Genomic DNA, 19,500 nt, shown 5'->3' with positions numbered 1-19,500 from the left:
GGCTCCATCTAACCTTTCTCCATTCCCAGGCAGATGGAACAGGTCTCTCAAGAGTGACCTCCACACCCCAGGACAGCCCTTCCCCTCCCATAGTAGCATAATAGCATAGTTCCTTGAGTGGGTCAATATACCTCCTAGAAGTTTCTATCAACTATGCCAAGTGTGGCCTCTGGTACAGGAATATTTCCAATTCTCTTCCTTAACTTTTTTTTTTTTTTTTTGGCCAGTCCTGGGCCTTGGACTCAGAGCCCGAGCACTGTCCCTGGCTTCTTTTTGCTCAAGGCTAGCACTCTGCCACTTGAGCCACAGCGCCACTTCTGGCCGTTTTCCATATATGTGGTACTGGGGAATTGAACCCAGGGCTTCATGTATACGAGGCAAGCTCTCTTGCCACTAGGCCATATTCCCAGCCCAACTTTTTTTTTTTTTTTAACTCCAGTACTATTTAAATCACAATTCCAGGACAACAGAAAGACACACAATGAGTCCTTGGGGCAGCATTTGGTCCCAAGCATGAAGATAACACGTATGCAGTTGTCTAAAGGTCTGATTCAGCCATTAGCAAATCAATGGGGGGGTGGGGGAAGAGCTTGCTCCCTCTGTCTTGAGTATCCGTGTGAACCAGAATCACTCCAAATACTTCTTCACACCCAGATCTCCGGGTGTTACCTCCAGAGAAGATCTAGTCCTGCAGGGCTGGGTGGGGCTTGGGAATCTGGTTTTGTAATTAGTACCCAGGTGACACTGCGGCTGGCCAAGGGCCCACAGACCACACTTTGAGAATCATTGGGCTAATTAATGTGTACTTAGGGTTGTACTTACTAGCCTGTGGATTGAGACCCTACAGCGTCAGAATCAGCTGGAGAAGCTTTAAAAGAAAAAGGACAGAATTCTCTAGGGCTTAGGCATCACCTGAGAATACCTTAAAAGTTGACTAGAAGCTGAGAATCACTTGAGGGTGGTTGTTTTGTTGTCTGTTTTGTTTTGTGCTGGTTCTGGGGCTTAACCTCAGGACCTCGTGTTCTTGCTTGGCCTCGTCGTTCAAGGCTGAATCCATACCCCTGGGACTATACCTCCACTCACTTCTGACTTTTTTGCTGGTTGATTGGAGATAAAAGTCTCATAAGCTTTTCTGCCTGGGCTGGCTTTGAACCTTGATCCATGATCCTCAGATCTGTTCCCTGAGTAGCTAGGATTACAGGTGTGAGTCACCAGCACCTGGTTTGGCTTTGATACCATAATGGACGCTCTGTCCATTAAGCCTCAGCTCAGGATGTTAAATGCTTTCACAAAATTTTCTCACTCATCTCCAGATCTCTCTTCAGATCTTGCCAATCGGAAGCGCTGAACCCAGCAAAGCACCCCCTTTTCCTCTCCGGGAAGCCCCTAGCAACTACTTTTTGTCTCTATGACATGGACTGGCTCGTGGAAGTGGAATCACGTGGTGGGTTTGTGACTGGCTTATTTCCTTCGCCATCACAGCTCTTTTTAAGTTGAAGACGGCTGGTTCACTGCCTGGGCAGCCTTCCTGCTGCTCTAGTCTTTTCTTGCTCCCATCAGGCATCCTTCCTGCTCCTGTTTCCTCACTTCCTTCCATTCTGATAGCCACCTGGGGCTCTGCCGAGGAGACAGCTCCCCAGTGCACATCTCCAGCGGAGTTCCGAGCTCGCCTTGTACTTGGTATCTGCCACTGGGTGTCAGTTAACACTGTGTCACTTCCTGCCCAGACCCTTCCATTCTGCTATGCATCATGTCTGGACCTCGGGTTCTATGTTGGGCTCAATAGCTCAGGATATTAGGGTGTCGTGGAGGAATAAGGACATCAACTGGAAAGAAATGTGACCAGGCAGGGTTTTACTTCTGCCCTATGAAACTTATTGTTCCATTAATAAGCTGTCTTCTGCCCTCCATTCTCACCCAGCCCATCTCGATGGGGGTGTTTTTATAGCAGAAGCTCACATTGCTTTGTGACCTCCAAGTTGATAATGAGCATTGGTCTCCTGGTATATCTTCGGTTTGGGGATTCAACAGCAAGGACCAACTTCTGGAGAGTTCTCCCCGAGGTGGGGGGGGGGGGGGCGGGGCGGGATCTGGGATGGGAGAGATGTGAAAGTCTTTGGAATGTGAAGAATGTAGAATCAAAACATCTGCCAGAATTCTTCCTCAGATACCCAAGAGGATTTGCAGCATGGAAATGCTGCCCTGGAATGTAATTCTTGAAGGTTGCTTATCATTCATTTTTAGAATATTTATAGAAAACTATGCCTTCATGGTGCTGTAATGAAAGCTTTATATGACTGACACTTAGGGCCACAAATGTCTTTTGTGGCCATGCCAACTTGAATTTGTATGCCAAGTAGAAACAGGAGGTTGGTGACTTTCCAATCCCACCTGCGGCTGTCAGCAGGACCGGAAGTGAGAAAGTCAACGCTGGATGCATCGCTGCCTTCAACTTCTGCATCATTCATTACATGGAACACGTTAAGGAAAATTATATTTCTGGAAGCCACTTTCCCATAGACACACTCAGAGCTTGGAAGGGAGAAGAGATGAGTGCTATTTTAGGATCTGTATTTTCAAAGAATAGCAACTCTCTAAATGACAGGAGAGCAAGCAGAATCAATTTTAGAATTAAAGGATGGTGTAGGAAATAGGAAAGAGATGATAAAGCTTTGGAACTACAGATAAGACATGGTCCAGTGTGTGTGTGTGTGTGTGTGTGTGTGTGTGTGTGTGTGTGTGTGTCAGATCTGGAGCTTGGACTAAGGGCTTGAGCACTGTCCCTTAGCTTTTCCATTCAAGGCTGGTACTCGACCACCTGAGCCACAGCTCCACCTCTAGCTTTTAGGTCTCATGAGCTTTCCTGGCTTGAGCTGGCTTTAAACGTTGATCCTCAAATCTCAGCTTCCTGAGGAGTGAGCCGCTGACAGGCACCTAGCTCTCGTCCCTACTCTTAATGCTGTACACCTGCACTGAACCCTTGTCCATTTGATGTGGGAGACCAATGCGCTGGGACCCATGATTCCTAAACACAAGGACCCATGATCTCAATAGAAAGGTGCACACGTTTTTTTTTTTTTTATTAATTGGACATAAATTTTTTTACAAGGTGTTGTGCAAAGAGGGTGCAGTTACATTGTAGGGCAGTGTGTACATTTCTTGTGATATCTTACGACCTGTTTTTCTATCCCTTGTCTAGGTCAGGTTGACATATATGCAATATACAATGTATCAAGAGCATATACAGTATTCACAGACTTGGTCTCTACTGTCTCTCCGTCTCCCTTTGTTAACAGTCATATATCAGGGAGATCATGCCCCTTTGTTTTCTGTGTTCTAGGCTTGTCTTACTCAACATTATTTGTTCAAGTTCTGACCATTTCCCTGCGAATAACAGTATTTCACCATTCCTAATCGCTATGTAGTATTCCATTGTGTATAAGTACCATATTTTTTGGATCCATTCGTCTGTGGAGGGGCATCTGGGTTGTTTCCATATTTTGGCGGTGCACGCGGTTTGAATGCTAGCAGACTTCAGACATGGGGTTGCTGTGCTCAGAACAGAGGAGCGAGCAAAGCAAGCTCCTTAGGCGGCATGCGTGGCTGTTGCATGCTTCAGAGCAGGAAGCTCCCATTCCTTCCGACCCGCGAGATTCATGAAGTCCAACGCCCAGGGGAGGACTGCCTGCCCCTTCGTCGCGACATGACCTATGCCAGGCCGGCTGCGCCGCACCTAGGAGCCAGCTGGCTAGGGCCTGGGTCTGGGAGAAACTTGGAGTTCAGATGTGGGGTTGCTGTCAGGGTGAAGAGGCTCTGGCAGTTTGAAATGGCATCAGAAGGCCAGGTCAACTCCCCTTCAACTTTCAAAATACAAATGTATTTTAGGGGTGGGGATGTCACTCGGATAGAAGTCCTCAGCACACATTTACATATCTAGAAAATTCAGAAAGCACAAAAAAATTAAGAAGAAAAAAAAAAGAAACTATCTTTAGGTTTAAAGGGAAAGTGGTTATTTATATATTGCTAGTGGTTCTAAAAATAGCTTTAATCTCACAGAAAAAGAATGTGGCAAAATGTAATGAGTTATCAAATCTCATATGCTTTGAGCCAGTAGTTTCATTTTGGGGAGACTGTGCCTCAAAAATTAGAAACAATCCTATTTTAAAACTCCATGGCAGCTGGGCTCACAGTGACTGAGTCCTGTAATCTGAGTTACTCTAGAGGCTGAGCTGGAGAGGATCTCAGAGCAAGGCCAGCCCAGGCAAAAGCTAGGGAGCCCCAGCTATTTTAAACGGGGGCCCAGTGGTACACACCAGTCTGCGCAGGACATGGAAATCTGATTGCCCAGATCAGCCTGGGCAAAAAGCATGACATTATTAGAAAAATAGCACAAGCATAAAGGGCCCAGGACATAGTTCAAGTGGTAGACTGCCTGCCTGCCTGCCTAACAAGTCTGAAGCCAGGAGTTCAAACCACAGTACCATCAAAAGAAATGTTCTTAATTGAAAATCTATAGCATCACTATTAATATGGTAAGAAATGGCAAAACACAAAAATGAATGGTCTATAACAAAGCATTCACTAATAATGTGAAATTTTAAGTCCTTTTTGGTCTCTGCACCTATCTGTCTGTCGTCCATCCATCCATCTATCTATCTATCTATCTATCTATCTATCTATCTATCTATCTATCTATTGAACGATCTATCTATCTATCTATCATCTATCTATCTATCTATGTGCGAGTTGGACTATCAGCTTTTAGCTCCCACAGCACTGAATTCTGGGCACCCCTGTCTCCTTGAAATGCCCCCTTCCTGGGGGCTGGGGCTGCTCTCTGGACCCTAGAAGGCCGCCCTGGTCAGCAGCAAGAGAAAGGCTCCCCCGGGGCCTTGCCTCAATGGCTCCCCCATCCTCTGGAGCCGCCAGGCACTGCGTTCCGCGGGCAGAGGGCTCCCTCCGGCTCCCTCCCGGGCACCGCACCCTTCACTGCTGGGCTGAAAAGGGGGACCAGGGGGGAGAATGAGCAGCAAGGGATGCTGACAGCACAGCCCTCCTTTCTGCCACCCTGTCCCTCTTGGATTTGAGGGTGCTGCCTGTGCACCTCATGTGTAGCCAGGCCTGTGACACAGATGGCAAGGCATTTGTCTTCCTAGAATGTCATTGGGGGGGGGCATGTGGGGCACCCCCCCCCACTCCAGGGACGAGGGCCGGGGGAGAGTCTGTGTGTCCCAGCAATACCCCCAGGCTGTGGTTCTGATGGCCAGGGCCGTCCTGGCCAGGCGTGGGGTTCTGGGTGGGTGTGGGGAAGCCCCAGGGGCCTGGCCGTCCTTCCCACGCCCGCTCGGGTAGCAAGGTGGCAGAGAGGCCGCCAACACACCCGGAAGATTCCCCAGCCCGAGACCCTGGACGGGGGGAAGAGCAAGCGTCCCTGTCCCCGGGTACAGCATCAGGGGACGGCTGCCCGTTCTCACCCTGGCCTGCGGATGGGAGCAAGGGAGGGGAGCGGGCTGCCATGCAAGGAGGGGGGCTCTGTCTGCAGCCAGCAAAGGCAGGAAGCCCAGGACCCCCAAAGCTTACATCTCCTGAGGCCTCTGTGTCTCTGATCTGTAAATATGGTTTGGAAATTTCCAGATGTAGCAAAGAGCCTGGCTTATCTCACTCACCCCCACCTCCTTTTGCCCCCTGAGATTTCCACTGTCTCCGGTGGGACTCGAACTCAGGGCCTGGGCGCAGCCCCTTAGTTAGCTTTTGCATTCAAGGCCATTACTCTATGAAGCCTCACCTCCAGTTCTGGGAGAGGAGTGTCTCAATGCTTTCCTGCTTGGACTGTCTTTGAACTTGAGTCCTCATATCTCAGCCTCCCGAGGAGCTGGGCTTCCGGGCCTTGTGGAGCGCCTCTCCTGTCAGGTTTTCTTTTCTTGATTGTGTCTGTCTGTTTGCCTCTCTTTCCCTTGGGAATGCCTGGTTATAACGTGACGCTTGTAGCCTAATGACATCCAGCCTGGGGGATTCGGCAGAGCACAAAACAGAAACGCTGAAACCCACCCAAGCCTGTGTCTCCCTCGGCCCCCCCCGCACCCCCCCCTCCAGCTGTGCTCAGAGGCTACTGATGCTCCCAACAGCTGCTTCCGATCTGCCAGGCCTACCTTCTCCTCCAAATGACATCTTCCCATCTCAAAGACACATCCAGCTGTCAAAATACGGGTTCACGTTTTCATATCCAGGACAATTACTGCTGAAAACAGATGATACAAACACACACAGGAGGAGAGGAGGAAGGGGTGAGGGGGAGGGGGGGCTGCCTCTACCACCATTTCCCCTTCCTACAGACACAGGGACTGAAATGACCCCGGAGTCTTTAGAACAGTCACTGACAAGCGCATCTCCTCCCATCCACCCAGCCTGCATCAAAGGAAACGAGCAAAGGGGATGAAAAGAAGTTTGATCTCTGGAGGAGAAAGAGGAGAAGGAGGCAGAGCGCTTGAGTCAAAGGAGTGGCAGAGCAGGGAGTTCATTATTCGTCTGCCCCCCCCCTCCGCCCCCAACAGAATGATGTGTGCATAATGAGCACAGAAAAAGTGCCAAGTGAATTGCTAACAAGACGAGCAAGATGCCAAGCAAGGGAACGGGGGATTAAACAGCGTGACCTTCTTATGCATTGCTTAATAGGGTCCTCGCATCCCGGACGGTGCGACGTCCAATGACGGGTGAGAAATCAGGACATGGAAGTTCTTAGTTCTGTCTGGTGACTCTGAATAGATCAGTGATGGGTTCCCTGCCTTGGTTTCCCCAGTTACTCAGTGAAGATCCTAAGCCTATCTAGACTTGAGGGTTATTTTGAGGATCAAATGAGGAATCATGTTTGGAAAGCAAAGGGTGTATATACCTCGAAGACCTCAGGAAGGTTTGGATCTGCATAGAGAATGCCCAGCTCGCCTGGGGTGGGGTGTGTGTGTGTGTGTGTGTGTGTGTGTGTGTGTGTGTGTGTGCAGGCTGGCACTCTACCATTCGATCTTGATCCACAGCTCTACATTTAGCTTCTTAGTGGTTCGTCTCTCGCGTTTGTCTGCCCAAGGCAGGCTTTGAACAGTGACTGCTGAGTTCAGTTTTCAAGGTCACTGAAGGTCATAGCTCATCATCACAGGCTCTGGCCGAGCCGGCTCACAGTGACTTCTGTGACGGAGCTGGCCTGCCAGCCTCTCCTGAGTGCCGCCACCGACGGGGAGGCCACTGGCCTGTGGCTTCCAGACAAGGAGGGCATCGGTGATGTGCCCAGGGCGGGGGGGGGGATTCCCAGGGTGGGGCCCCATGGCGGGCCCCAGAGCTGCTGCAGGGCTGGTGTCAGCATGACAGTTCCCAGCCTGTGAGGGCCAGAGGACCCTACTCCACAAGGAAGGTCCCTCACAGGAATGTGAGGCCTCAGAACGAAGCTGGAGAGTCACGGGGCTCCCCCCGAAAGGGGGGGGGGGCAACCCCTCCGCAAGCAGGAGCTCCAGCGGTGAAGGGAACACGACCCGGTTCAGTCCAAGTTCTCCTACCCACCATTCGGAACAGGCCCGTCTAATGGCGGAGGGCTGGCCTCCTGGCGGAGGGTCCCTTCGGGAGGCTGATGGTGCCTACAGGGTTTGGGGGAGAGTAAGGACAAGTCATCAATATGGCTGCCGCTGTTACCTGCAGTCTGTGGATGTGGGAGCCGAGGGGAGCGGGGCGGCTCTCTTTCTGCCCATGCAGACAGTCTATTCCTGCTCTGCTTCTAGAGAACCTGCACGAGGGCTGGGGATATGGCCTAGTGGTAGAGCGCTCGCCTCATATACATGAAGCCCTGGGTTCGATTCCTCAGCACCACATATACAGAAAAAGCCAGAAGTGGCGCTGTGGCTCAAGTGGTAGAGTGCTAGCCTTGAGCGAAAACAAGCCAGGGACAATGCTCAGGCCCTGAGTTCCAGGCCCAGGACTGGCAAAAAAACAAACACAAAAATCTTTCTTCTTCTAGAACCTGTACGAGCTGTGTACAATTGTACACATTCGTGTACAATGGAGGAAAATATCTAGGATAACTGCTAGGAACAGCTGAAACAGAACGGACTGAAACAGAAACAACTAAACCTGAGAAACAATCACAAGACGGTCCCTCCGTGCTCCCACCCCCAAAAAGAGAGTTTGAAGTTGTAAACCCTGAAATCTGTGAGCATGATTTTATTCGGAAATAGGAGACATTCCATTACCGGTTTCTGAGGGAACAGGGTGCTGCTGACCTTGATTCTTGGCTTTTAGTCTCCCAAACTGGGGGACTTCATATTGCTTTTGTTCTAAGCCTCAGAGCTGACGCTAATCTCTTCTGGCAGCCTTAGGAGACAAACTCAGCAGCCCTCTATGATGTTGCCCGGCTGCAACAGCTAAGCAGAGCTATTAGGGCTGCAGTGTATCCCCCAAATTCACAGGCAGAAGTGCTCACCTCTGGTACCTCAAATATGACCTAATTTGAAAATAGGCTCAGTGCAGATATAACTAATACGTGGTCCCTCAGGAGTGGGGTGGACCCCGAATCCCAAATGACTGCCCCCCTCTAGGAAAGTGGGTGGTCTGCCACACGGGTTCTGAGACACAGCGAGAATGACAGGGAGAGAAGTCAGCGATCAGATGATGGGTTCCAAAGAACCAGCAGATGGCCCCGGGGTGAGGGCCTGGATTCAGGAAGAACTGTCCTTGCCAGGCCCCTTGCTCTGGGCTTTCTCCATCTCCCAAACACAGGCTCAATGCATTTCTGTCACCTAACTTATCCTTTGTGACATCAGCCCAAACAAACCGGACCAGTTCATCTCTCTGCCTCTGTCTCTCTCTGCTCCAACGCAAGCTAAGAAATACACGAGGCTGCAGCTGGACGTGGCCGGACTGGGCAGCAGGGAGAAGAATCCGAATGGAAAAGGACACACACCGTCGACATTATGGGATGGGCAGGGGAACAGAGACAGGAGGACTGCAGATCCTTCCTTATCCCTCACAGGCCCTGATCGGATCTAGTTATCAGCCACCAGAGAGATTCTCAAAATACAACTCTTTCCTAAGTAACGTAAGGGGTTAACCAGAGCACACAGCATGGCCCAATTAGCCCAGAAAATGCTAACCCTCATGAGAGGTAGGAACCCGGAGGCCGGCCACTGCCCTTGGGCCTTCTGTGTTGTCAAAACACAGGAGTTCTGGTTTCTCAGAACCCAGCTGGGCACTTTCACACCCTAATTGCTCCACTTTGATGGTCATTATTCTTCTCATGATCCAGGAACACATACAGCACTTTTATTATAGCTACTGTTTGGCGAGTTTTCAAGTTTCTGAGGGAAAAGAGGGAAAGGAAGTGAAAGAAGAAAGCAAATGGATTATTCTCTTTGCAGAATGGAGAGAACTATCAGGGAGACCTCAACAGAATCAAGGGAGAAAGAGATTATAGGTGAGTAGGTGTTTGCCTCCCTCCCTCCCTCCCTCCCTCCCTCCCTCCCTCCCTTCCTTCCTTTCTTCCTTCTTTCCTTCCTTCCTCCTTTCTTTCCTTCCTGCTAGACAGGAGTTCCATCACTTAAGTTTTACTTTCCAGTCCTGTTTTACTTTAGTTATTCTTCAGATAGGCTCTCCCATTTTCCTCAGGACTGGCCTCGAACTCTAGTCCTCCTGATCTCTGCCTCCAAGTGGTTGGGATTACAGGTATGTGCAACCATGCTCGGCTTACTAAATGGTTGCTGAAGTGGCTCTACTCTATGTTATGGGCGTAACAATAATCCAGGTCTGTTGAGCATTCAATGAAGATACAGAACAAGCCAAGCTGTCCTGGCGAGCCACAGAAAGCGCACGTCCGCGCTGCCACCGACTTCAAGTTCCTGCTAATTCCACAGGGGATTTCTGCAGCGAGACGTTTGCAGAGATCTTGGGAGCTGCACACTCTAGTTAGGAAGCCGCTTGTCCTCTTGGAACATGACCCAACTCAGATTCAGAAGTTTGTCACATGGGAAAACCAATGCCCTAGAGACCTGGAGAGTGGAAGGAACAAAGCCGGCTTCACGGGGGCCCCCTGGTGAAATCTTTGGGGGCAGCAGGGGTCAGACTAGAAGCTACGTGCAGAGAGCAGCGAGAACGTGAGCGGAGCAGGCTGGTGTTTTGACACAGACCAGATGTGGTGACCTTCGGACAGATGTGTATCTTGAGAGGAAGACACTCCAGGGTGCAGCGTGAGAGCCACATCCCGAGAAGGAGAAAGAGACCAGGAGGAGGGCAAGATGGAGGCTCCACTGACCACAGCCCGTTACGATGGAAACAGTCACCCACCGTACCCCGGCCCACTCGGGCCAGTTGCCCTTACCGTATGGTTCCTACGTATTAGCACCCGTAACCGAAGGTTGGAAATCAGCAGAAGCATGCCTTCTGGAAACTTCCTGGGAGTTAGGGGGAGGTAGAGAGATGAGCAGCACCTCAGGAGGAGCCTGGTGAATAGGATCTCGGTGGTCATTAGCAGCGTCTCACCGGATGTGAGAGGAAGGCATTGTGTGGTGGAGAAGGACTGGCCATTTGCAAGCGGAAATGGGGAGAGGGCCTGGGACCCGTCCCAGATGCGTGCAGCGACCTTGGTAGGAAGAGGCCACTGCTTCAACCCCCCAGCACGGGAGAAGGAACATCAAAGAGCGATCTGAGGGCAGAGGGTCCGCCTCCCAGGCGCTCCCATCCCCAGCCCTACCAGGAGAAAGAATGGTAAAGAAAGTTGGACATGAAAAGCTCTGAGCAGCACAGGCACAGAACGAGATCCCCCTTGGGATCTCCCCTGGGATCCCCCTTGGGATGCCCCTGGCATGTCGGACCCTTAGTCGAAAACCGGGTAGTGAGTCCGAGTGGAGAACTGATCTTTCCACCACGGTCCTTCCCCGCAGCCTCGGGACAGTGATGAAGCAACAGGCAGCCACGAAGCGCCTTCTGGGGCAGGACTGGAACGTGGCTCCTGGTACAAGAGTCTGACCAGAAGCACCGACATCAGCAGTCTGCTAAGCTTCTGAGGAAAGGGTTGCCAAAGCATGATCAGATCGGTCCCCCAAAGTCTTGTAATGGTGAAAGAATAAAAAAATCACCCTTTACGCCGAGTGCGGTCACGCACGCCTGCAATCCCCGCTACTCAAGGACATAGAGGAGCACGGTTTGAGTTGAGTCAGCGCCCAGAGCTGGTGAGATTCCATTTTAGTCCAGAATTCGGTGTTGGGTGGGGTAGGGTGGGAATTGTCAGCGATCTAGGAGGCTGTAGCTAGGAGGATTTCTAGCTTAGGCCAGCCAGTCCTGGGGCCAAAACAAACAAGAAAAACAAAATCCTGAGGGCCAACTTGAAAAATAACTAGAGCGAAAGGGGACAGGGGCCTGGTTCCATTGGCTAGAGCGCCTGTCTAGAAAATGCAAAGCTCTGAGTTCAAACCTCAGCCCCACCACACACCACCCAAACGCTTTGGATTCCCATGCATAGGAGCAAAGCCCTTTAACCCCAAGAGTGAAAGGAAAAGGGCCGAGGCAGCCAGGGACACCCAGGAAACAGGAAAACCACCTTGGCGCTAAGGCCAGAGGCCAAGAAGAAGAAGTGGACGGGGGGCGGGGGCTTTGGGAATCAGGGCCTGATCACAGGAGGGCGCTGCCTAGTGCCTTTCCCGTGGGGGCCCGGTCCCCCGCCCCCAGGCCCCACGTGGGAAGGCGGTGACCCCTGGCTGCAGTTCGTTGGTCAGTGGGGCGCTCACTGTGTGCTCAATGGGGAGAGGGAAGAGGTCCCCCAGGCAGTGACTTGGGGTGTCTCCCCAGGGGAAGGGACGAATGGCTCAGCGAGGGAAGGAGGAGGAGATGGTTTGGTGACCCAAAGGCTGTGCCCGGTGAGGGGAGAGGACGCCATTGCGCTCGTTTAGTTAGGTTGATGCGGTAAGGAGGCAGAGATGGGCCCATCCATCCTGTTACCCTGGGGCAATGGGCCTCGCGCCCCCTCCCAGGCCCCCCCAGAGCCTCGGGCTGAGGGTGTCAGGGTCCTGGGCTGGGTGCCGAGCCCTCTGCAGATCTGCCCTGCGCCCACAGCCCAGCCAGGATCTGAGGTGGGGGGGGGGGGGCAGCGCCGTGCAGGGTTGGTCCTGGGCTGGGGGGCTGCCCAGCGCGGGGCCCGTGGGGTCTCCTTCCATGGCCCTGCGTCTCCTGACACCACCGTGCTCCAGTGCCCTGCACCACCGTGCTCCAGTGCCCTGCACCACCGTGCTCCAGTGCCCTGCACCACCGTGCTCCAGTGCCCTGCACCGTTCTCCAGTGCCCTGCACCGTGCTCCAGTGCCCTGCACCGTGCTCCAGTGCCCTGCACCACCGTGCTCCAGTGCCCTGCACCACCGTGCTCCAGTGCCCTGCACCGTGCTCCAGTGCCCTGCACCGTGCTCCAGTGCCCTGCACCGTGCTCCAGTGCCCTGCACCACCGTGCTCCAGTGCCCTGCACCACCGTGCTCCAGTGCCCTGCACCACCGTGCTCCAGTGCCCTGCACCACCGTGCTCCAGTGCCCTGCGCCCTCCGTGCTCACCAGTGGCAGGAGATTTCCTGACGTGTCCAGTGATATGGACTCAGAATTTCGCAATGATCCACAAGATGAGTTAAGAGTTGCTAATGCGCTTTCTCCAATGACGGGCTTGACGAGCCGCGGAAAGAAGCTCGTCGCGGGCTTCACTGGCGAGCTGGGCCCTGCTTAAGGAAACGCAAAGCACCACGTCAGGGAGTTCCAGCTCCTGTTCACCAGGATGGCTATTATTTAAAATCCACATGGAAAGTGCTGGTGGCTCATGGCAACGATCCTCGCTACTCAGGAGGCTGAGATGTGAGGATCGGGATTAGAAGGCAGCCCAGGCAAAAAACAGTCTGTGAGACTCATCTCCACTGAGCCACCAGGAACTGGAAATGACGCTGTGGCTAAAAGTGGTCGAGCACTGGCCTTGAGAGAAAGAGCTCAGGGACGGCACTCAGGCCCTGAGTTCAAGCCCCATGACCGACAAAAGTAATAATAATAATAAAAACAAAACAAAAGCAGAGGAGACTTGAACTCCCATTTCCTCCATGGAAAACAGGAAGTGTTTCCTTCTTTAGTCCTATTATACTAAAATAAATCCTTGCTAAAGCTTAAAAAACTAAAGTTTGGGCAAGGGTATGTAAATGAAAGCCCTTCGGAACTGTTGGTAGCAATATAAAAAGGTGCAGGTGCTACAGAAAACAGTAGGATGACTCCTCAAAAAATTAAAAACACAATTATGATATGATCCAGCAATCCACTTTCCAAGACCCCAAACAATTGAGTGACGGGCCCAGAAAAGGCATCTGCAACTCAGTCTTGAGAGCAGTGCTATTTCCATAGTCCAAAGGTGAAAAAACCCCCACAAAAAACCAGGTATCCATTGCTGGATAAACTAATAAGCAAACGATGGCTATACATACAATGAAATATAATTCAGCCTTAAGAACATTACTTCGACAATGTTACCATACAGGTGAAATGTGAGGACACCATGCTAAATCAAACAAGCCAGTCATAAAAGCCAAATGGTATGAGTAGCCAAACTCATAGAGACAGGAAACAGGGCTAGAAAGTGAGGGGCGGGGAGAGTTGTATAATGGGTACAGAGTTTAATTCTTTTTCTTTTTCTGGCAGTCCTAGGATCTGAACTCTGGGCCTTCTACTTGCTAGACAGTCACTCAAAGTTTAAGTATGCAAGATGAAAAGACTTCGGGAGATTGGTTGTACAAGATGCCAATGTACTTAATACTGCTTAACTTTACACTTAGAATGATTAAGACAATTTTATGATAGATGTATTTTACCACAATTAAAATTCAAAAGGTACCCTATCCACTGTTAAAATGTGATACAGTATAAAGTAAACAACAGCCACTCCATTAGCCCTGTAGAGATTACAGTTGTTGCAAATCTTGTGGAATTCCTTCATAGAAATGTTTATTCAACAGTATAATGCAAAAACCTAGCCTTGGAGAAGGAAATCCTCTTACAAAGGGTGAGAATTAACACAATGTTTGATTCCTGGAAATCTGGATTCATGCCAGTACTTTTACTAAGTCTTCCAATTTGGGTTTGGTGAATGATGTCTATGTCACCAAAATGCAGCGCTTCAGACACAAGCCAGGTTGTGGACAGCGATAATGAACTGTAGATCCCCACTGTGAAGTGAGAGTCTATGCGAAGAGGCTCCATGCTAATTCACTCCAAGAACACGAAGTCCCCAGCTATGATGGCGGGCCAATGGATACGGACGCAATAGAAACCAGACTTTGATTTGACGGGGCTAGCAATACGTTGTAGGGTGCCAGGTGGTAGCAATGAGCTGAAATTCCCAGTCACTCCATTTTGATCGTCTGTGGGCTAGGATGGCACCGTGGGAAACTCTAATGCCACTGTGGGCCTTAGTGTGGGATGAAGTCTCAGAAGTGGAGCTGTGGTTCAAGTGGTAGAGTGCTAGCTTTGAGCAAAGAGGCTGAAGGGCAGCTCCCAGGCCCTGAGTTCAAGCCTTAGAACCAACACACACACACACACACACACACACAGACACACACACACAGACACACACACACACACACAGTATCAACAATTAGCTCATCAAATATAAAACAGAAAATGCAGGTATGAGATGCTTACAAATAGTAAAAACAGCTACAACTAAAAAAAACAAACAAAAAGCAAAGCTCCATCTAATCCAAAAGGGAAGCACTCCTGATTTTGAGAGACCCTAAAATAGGAAAGGAAATTTTGAATAAGGAAATACGTTTACAGGAAAAACAAACATGTTTTAGGGCTGCTGTGTTTGCCCCCTATTTAAAAGTATGACCAAGGGCTGGGGATATAGCCTAGTGGCAAGAGTGCCTGCCTCGGATACACGAGGCCCTAGGTTCGATTCCCCAGCACCACATATACAGAAAACGGCCAGAAGCGGCGCTGTGGCTCAAGTGGCAGAGTGCTAGCCTTGAGCGGGAAGAAGCCAGGGACAGTGCTCAAGCCCTGAGTCCAAGGCCCAGGACTGGCCAAAAAAAAAAAAAAAAAAAAAGTATGACCAAAGCAATCACCACACACACACACACACACACACACACACACACACACACACAAGAAGTGGACTCCATTGTTTTCTTTATTTATAAGTCAGGGCCCCCAGGCTCTGCAATGCCAACTTGTAAGTGGTAGATTAGGGGGAAAAAAGGAAATTTTCTTCGGCTGTGGTTTCCATATCGGAGGCTATGAAATAAGCAGACGAGACACAGAATTTCAGGGAGGAAACATACACAACACCCCAGCAAGTGCACAAAAGCCAGGCAAAGTCCGAGCCCCGAAGGGCGGAGGATTGGTTTTTAGGATGTGGGAGTTGGGGTGGGTGGGGGCCGGGGGGTCCACGTGCTCTTTCGCAGGTCAGGTGAGGAACCAGGAGGCTCAGGGACAGCCCGCTCGTCCCCCCTTTACCTGATTCATGTGGTTAGACATAGCTCTTCATGAAAGTGTGGCTCCTCCAAGCTGGGCTGGTGCCCGCGCTTCCTCCGCGCGTGTGTGTATCCGGAGTGGCACGGTTTGGTCTTCCACGGCAACAACGTCTCCCTACGGAGGCTCAGAGGCCCAGCGAGCAGCCTGGCGCTGGAGTTCAACTGTAAGATCAAGTATGTGGAAGGAAAAATACATAGAAGATCAAGGAGATGGTAGTTTCTGATGGGGCGCGGGCCGGGCAGCATCCCCCCCCCCCCCCGAAATACAAGCTCTGCTCTGGTGTAGCAAAGCACTCTCTCCTCCCCTTGCCCTGGGCGGCAAGTTCAAGGCCAGCTTCGTCTCCTCGCCCTTAATCCAAAGTAGTGGAGCCCAAATGGAGCCGGGGGCCCATTGCCCTGTGAAGCGTAGGTGGCCTTGAGGCTGGGGTGGGGGGGAGGAAAGGCGGGAAAGAGGACGGATGGCCCCAAAGAAGTGGCTGCAAGACCAGTGCGCCCTGTCCTGACTCGGTTTCCCCCATGGTTAGAGTGGCAGAACCCCAAATGCATGGCTGTGCACGCAGCCCATGGCCTGCAGGACCGAGAGGACCAGCTTCCCCCCCCCCCCGTGCACTCAGTCCTGGGCACCCCCCCCCCCCCCACCGGCCAGGCCCCTTCTGGGACCTCCCTGAAAAACTCCCACCGCGGGGCGGCCATGCTGCTTCCGCCCTGACCTGTGGTGGGGGGTCTCCCTGCTGCAGTGGCCTTCAGGGAGCAGGAAGAACAAGTTGATCTGAGGAAGGGAAGAGCCATCTGGGGGGGGGGGGTCAGCAAGCCTGTGTGCCCAGGGTCTGGGGGGCAAGGTGGCTGTCACGGGTGGAGAGCGGGCAGTGTGTAACCAAACGCCAAGCTGTGACGTAACCAACTTTATTTGTAGACATTGAACTTTGCATTTGACATCACTTTATGTGCCAATAAAAATTACTTTTTTGGAGCCAGGGTCTGGCTTACATAGCTCAGGTTGGCCTTGAACTCACGATCCTGCTGCAGCGTCTCCACTGTTTGAAGATCTAGCCTTAGCTTGCAGGGCTGCTGTTGGTCAGATCTTTGTATTCGTGGCCAATCTTTACACGACGAGAAACCCCATGACTTCCAGGGCAAGGCTCATATCTCGGTGTTTTTATTTTCTGGCTAAAGTCTTCCCCACCCCAAGGGTCTGAGTAGAGAAGAGTCCAGAAACGGTGGAGCCAGAGCCGCTGCCAGCCGAGCGCACTAGCGCTTTTGTGCTGCCACCTAGCGGCTGGACATGGCAACTCCAGTCTTTTCTGTTTTGCCTTCCCTTCCAAGTACCTCAAGGCCTTGGTCTCCCGGCTCCGCCACGCCCAGGGAGGAGTTCAAGTCCCCAGGAGCCCAAAAGACAAAGGAAAACTAAACGATAACAAGGCATCGACAGTGACAAGAACCAAGCTTTAACCAGAGAATTTGGGAACTGGAAGGCACTTTGGAGACTCATGACCGATTGTGCAGCTTTCTTTCAGACCAGAAGGGGCTAGGATGGGGGAGGGGGGTTGTGGGGGTGGGGTGGGGGGGCGGGCCCATGTGGGGCTGCAGGTCTAGCTCTTCCTCCTGTTTTAAGGAAGAGCCTGACAGCAGATCAGAGCTGTCTATTCCCCAGTGGTGTGTCTATGACGGCGGGACACAGGGCCGCGTCCTCCTGTCCTCGGTGCTCGCTCGCCTTTGTGTCTCGCATTCCCTACGTCACAGGCTGAAGAGCCACGGGTGCTCCCGACGGCCAGGAACTTTCTGCCGCTGCTGCGGAAGATGCTGGCTGCTGCCTGCATTTGGCTGTACTCAGTCCGTGCAACGGCTGTCCAGGGTGCTCCTCCGTTCTGGGCTACGATCGGCCTGAGATGGGTGGATTCCAGCGTGGGTGGCGCTGCCCCCTGCAGGTGTCCCAGGTACAAATGAAGTTCCTGTGTGACCAATGACCTAATGCGACAATCTACACACGATGGGAGGTGCTTTGTAATTAGTGGTCCTTTCTGCTTGCACTACTAACCCATTTTTAAATTTCTATTCATTTTTGTGCCCATCCCGAGACTTGAACTCAGGGCTCTGCACTCTTGCTTAGCTTTTTAAGCTCAAGATTGGTTCTCTACCACTTGAGCCACATCTCTGCTTACAGCTTGTTGGGCTGGTTAGTGGGAGATGCGTCTCTTGGATTGTCTGCCCAGGTTGGCTTTGAACCCCAATCTTCAGTTCTCAGCCTGAGTAGCTAGGATTACAGATGTGAGCCACCAGTGTCTGGGTAATTTCCTAATCTTGAACGTGAATCATGTTACACTTAAAACACTTAAGAAGCCGGAGGTGTGGCTCAGGTGGGAGCGCCTGGTAAGTAAACACGAGGCTCTGTGCTTATTCAATTCCCAGTACCATAAAAAAAAATGGGATAATAAAAGCTTTTAAAAGGCAGTTATAGTAGAGGGTATTTGTACATATTTAAAAACTCCATGTAATAATAATACAGCCAAGCTGACAGTCCTCAGATTTATGACAAGACATAGGGTCAAAGCTTAGTTCTCAAGGATCTAAGATTTCTTGTTTCCCGAGTTTGCGGATCCTTCAAGGGACATGGAGAAGACACCACAGGGAAGGAAGGACGGCCTGGCCCACACCGCAGCCTGCTCCGGCCCTGGCCGGCCATCTACCGGGAGTCTAAGGCCCCCCTCTCCCCCCAGGAGCTGGGGTATCACAGTCGACTTGTCGTTAGGGAGGTAGGAAGGGGAGCAGAGCATTAGACTGAAATGGGGGCACTGCCTTCGTGACTGCGTGTCTGAGGACCATACATCTCCCTGGCCACTGAAAGCTCACAGTCCAGCAGGAAACCAGGAAGCTCTTAGCCCCTCTGCAGCTGTGGCGACCGACTCGGCCCCCCGAGGGGAAGCGCCAGGGAAGGCGCGCAGTGCCATCCACGGCCCTGAGACACTCAGACACAACCCCGGAGGAGGAGACTGCTCAGACCGCCCCCACAGCCCTCCGCCTGCGCTCTTAAAGGCTTCGGGGACAGGCTCACAATCTCCAGTGCTTTCTCGTTTGCATTTCATTTTCTCTAAATTAGGTCAGTAGAAAATGTTTGCTTGCTTGCACTGTCTTCATCAACCACCAGGTGGCGCTGCTTCCCAAGGAGCAACTTCTTTCCCGGCGAGGCCTGCCCAGCCCTCCTCGGCAGTGGATCAAACCGAAGCTGCAAGAAAGAGAGAAACAATGAAGAGCCAGGCGAGCCCCACCTTACCCGGCCTGCCGCCCTCCGACCCCCACTTTCGAGAGGCAAAACTTGGGGGTTAAGAGATTTTTTGGTGCCTCAGGCTTGAAGCTACCATCGATGGAGAGTGACCGCTGCTGATTTCCCAGAACAGGAAAAGGCATAACAGCCCCTGCCCCCCCCCCGCTCCCCCCTCCCCCCCCCCCACCATCTGGCCCTGCCCCGGTGCTTCCAAGACGGAAAGAAAAGCCGTGCACACAAAGTTCAGGCAGTGGGCAGCCACGTGCCAATCACGAGGGCTTAGATTTTCCAAGGGCATTATTTAGGAATTGTGTGAATTTCTCTGCAACCTGGCCAAAGTTAAGTTTTGCATGTACAGGCACAACAGTTAGGATATGAAGGCAGTCGATATGAAATATCGATGTTAGATTACTTAGGAAACCTCAAGAGTGCAAGCTAACTGATGGGGGATCTGGAGAAGGGTTGCACAACGTAGCCCTGCGGGCTCTCTGCTCAGAGTCACGCTGAAGGTCAACGTGAAGGTCAACAATGCCATTGAAATGTAACCTTTGCCCCTAGGCCATACCTGCTGCCCAGTTCTGGGGCCCTACAACCATTCTCATCTGACCTTTCCCCAGAACAAGAAGGGAGACGAGGAGCACAGAGCCATGTTTCAAGGCACAGCACCCATTTCCTCATGTTGTCCATCGCCCTTTCAAACCCATCTCTGAAAATAAATTGAGACCCTTTAG

The sequence above is a fragment of the Perognathus longimembris genome, chromosome 15, assembly GCF_023159225.1.
Source record: "Perognathus longimembris pacificus isolate PPM17 chromosome 15, ASM2315922v1, whole genome shotgun sequence".
Lineage (NCBI taxonomy): Eukaryota > Metazoa > Chordata > Mammalia > Rodentia > Heteromyidae > Perognathus > Perognathus longimembris.
The sequence above is the reverse complement of the archived record's forward strand: the minus strand, read 5'-3'. Positions refer to the sequence as shown.